The sequence below is a fragment of the Aphanomyces astaci genome (genome assembly GCF_000520075.1).
Source record: "Aphanomyces astaci strain APO3 unplaced genomic scaffold supercont1.44, whole genome shotgun sequence".
In the NCBI taxonomy this organism is placed as follows: domain Eukaryota; phylum Oomycota; class Saprolegniomycetes; order Saprolegniales; family Verrucalvaceae; genus Aphanomyces; species Aphanomyces astaci.
The window spans coordinates 93,360-97,013 of NW_009798307.1; positions in this window are offsets into that span (position 1 = coordinate 93,360).

Genomic DNA, 3,654 nt, shown 5'->3' on the forward strand with positions numbered 1-3,654 from the left:
CATGAAGAAGGACGCAATGATATCCGACTTTACGTCCTTCAACGTTGAGTGTGATGCCTATACATACGAGAGTGCTTTGATCCACTTGAACTATCGACTGGGCGAGGAAGCATCCATGGAATCACTTGTGAATTCCCCAGAACAAGCTGTAGTGATCATTTAATAAAAATGTCATTATATTTTTGCCGTCCATTATTCGTTTCTAGAGTGACATACAAATATCAAGTAATTTCCGAATTGCCACACATACTTTATTCAAGTCAAAACGAACCTAACAACAATTTTGGACCAGAGTAGTACTCCTTGTCATGCCAAATACATGGTGCATTCTAGAACTTTAGAATTCGTCGTTGTCGGGAAGTTATTCTCAAATTTGTGTTTGTATGGTTCGACAAATATATATGGACAATACAAAACTCAAGATATAAAATACATTCAATACTTTGTTTTACCACCATGAAATGCATGAACTGCAAGACACCGAGAAGTCATGGACGCTATGAGCGTTTCAAAGTAGCTGTGCTCCATTTCAGACCACGATGCTAAAATTTGACGCTTTAGATCGCTCCGATTGTTAAATTGGCGTCGACCGTTATCATATACCTTGCGCGAAAGGTGTGCCCAAGCATTTTCTATCGGATTCAAGTCCGGTGATAATGCCGGCCAAGGCAAGACATCAACATCATTCTCGTCCAAAAATGCTTTCGTTGCATGTGACCTATGAATACTGGCATTGTCCTGTTGAAAGACAAAGTCAGTTCCATAATGTAAATGAGCAAGCGGCAGCATGTACTCAGACAGAGTGTAGATATAGCACTCAGGGTCCTGGCGCCCATCGAGGATGACGACATCGCTCTTTCCACGCCACGCAAACGCAGCCCAAATCTTGACGCTGCCGCCACCTTGTTGCCGGTTCATGCGCTGTTGTTTTAGCTGGCGCTTGTCGTGCCAGTACTTTTGGTATCCGTCTGGCCCATCAAGGTTGAACTTTTTCTCATCTGAGAAAATGACACACTTCCACTTTTCGCCAAAAGTGACGTTTTCTTGAGCCCAGAGCAACCTTGCCTTCATATGTGCGGCTGTCAGAGCTGGTGTTGTAATGCGATAGATGTGTTAGAGGTGGTCGGACTTGTGCAGGAGGCGTTGAACAGTGCGCACATGGACATCCAGGTTCAGGTTGTGCCGTATTTCAGACGCACTGCATTGGCCTTTCTGGGCTTCGCGGATGACGGCGCTCTTCGCTCGGTCGGACAGCTTTGGTTTACGGCCTGTAGAGGTCGCCTTACCGTAGGCGACAGGATCACGCAGGACGTTGGCAACGGCAGACTTTGAACAGTTGATGTTGCGCCAATTTCAGGAAGGTTTCCCCATGGTCACGTCGAGCAACGATCTCACCGACCTGACGGTCAGTGAGCGTCTTACGTTTGGCCATCAAGATGTAAAGTGACTTCATGTCTTGAGTTTTGTATTGTCCACGTATATTTGTCGCACCATACAAACACGAGTTTGAGGATAACTTCCCGACAACCACGAATTCGAAAGTTCTAGAATGTACCATGTATTTGGCGTGACAAGGAGTACATTATACCCAAATATCAGCCGTTTCTGACCAATTTTGGCTAAAACGTCCTAAAATTAGCTCATTTTGATGCCTGTCCTTACTATTCATTGATATTTTTTGGACTGTTTACGAATTATTCACAAACTCCTCTCAGTATTAATACATATTCACTTTTATGAGTTTGTCGCAGAAACAATTATCCAGCGATCACGGCGACTGCACTTGCGGCGACAACACGCCCGAATTACTTGTTCAACGCTCAGGGAGGTACACAGTGGTGATGACTGTATGCATGACTCATATATCTTATACGTAGGTAGGTCAATTGCACCGAGCAGTGTCCCGGGCATGCACACTGTGGCAGGCCAACGACCGCGGCGACGGCCGATGGATCCTGGTGCGACCCAAACACACCAGTGCAACGTCACTACCGCATGTACGCTCTGATTGTATTGTCTGAATCACGAGTGAATCATATACACTGGGAGGTAGCGATCAACATGTATGTTAAGGCATGCCCACAGCGGAAAACAAGAGTTTTTCATTTTTGCGTGTCAAGCTCCAACAAGGATTCGCCACTTCCGAGCTCGAGGTGTGTAGTGTAAGCTGAGAATACAATGATTCAAATTATGATTTATTAAGGTTGTGCTTTTTTATCAAGTCGTACAGAGTGTGGTAGGATATCTCGTTGACACGTCGTTTTGCTGCGCGATTACTTTGCCTGCAGCTGCGATGGCTAACCAAATCGACGTCATCGCAGTTTGATAAACCTCGTTGCGTTGATGAACTGTCATTGCAAAAACCTCGCTGCGGTTGAGGTCACAGGTTGTTAGAATGAGGTCAACCACAACTGTTGCCTTGGAAAAGTTGACTTTGTCCTTGTATCCGGGGAAATCCTTTCGCCGCAATTTGTAAAACGGCGGAATGTTCTCGGCAGAATTTTCGCACCACCACGCAGCCCACCAATCAAACAACTTGCTGTTGGGACACGTCAAGTTCCCAGTATAGGTTAATCCCACGGGTACAGTTTGTTCTTGAGGAGCGCACGTCGTTACACTTCGTAGGGAATCCTCTCCGAGGATATCCGTTGGCATAGGTTGTAAATGCTCTAAGAGATGAGTCCGTAGATCTGCGAATGACTCTTTCATCATTTTAAATGTCACGGGGGCCGAGTTTGTTGCTTGATTTTGGATTTTTGTGGCCACACTTTGCGGGATGGCGTCGATATTATCAAACACTGTTGTCTGAAACTCCTGGAGCCCACTTTCCAAACGGCTCAATCGGTCCATCATGGTAACGTGAGGGGGTACACCAGTTGCAACCATTCCAGTAGCTGCATTTAACATGACATCACCATGCACCCGTGCTGACAAATGGCTCAGTAGCCCTGACCGCCAAATTAGGGACAAAAATATAGGATGGCTAGCGTCCAAAGTTGACTTCAACCAATCACGATGATACGCCAACTATGCCAACAAGTACGGCATCACACATCGAAAGCCCGCAGGGTACTCAATTGAATAGCCGGGCAGAACTGATTCCCACTCGCCCAAGGAGGGTGCTGGGCCACCAGAAAAATGCGGCGGCAGGGATGCGAATGTGTTGGAAGTTAATGGTAAGCCTAACGTTTATTTTTTTATTTGAGAGGTTTATAATAATGTCACTGCAAAATAAAGAAATGGATATAAATACACCGAATCAAAAGCAAGTAATACTGTAATAGCCAACCTGTTGCTGCGCGACCAACGAATTGATCGCCACCAGATTCTTCAAAAATGTACCGTCCTTGTACACTGCCCAGGGTCCAACCTGCACGCAGCCACACGGATACCGCCTGGGGTCCACTGGGGTGTTTGACAATGCTGTAGCCACTCCTTTTCGGAAGGAATGGGTGCCGATTTCAGAGATTGCCATGCCCATGGCAAGTATGTCTGCTTCGTTAACGGCACACGTTTTCAGTAGCCACTTCGAAAATCGAGTTTGCGCGTTCACCCCAAAGATCAAAGTTCTGCGTTCACCAACTGGCAGGCTTCTCGTGAATACCATTACTTTTCTGCGAGGCTAATAAAGTACACAGCAATTAATAAAATAGA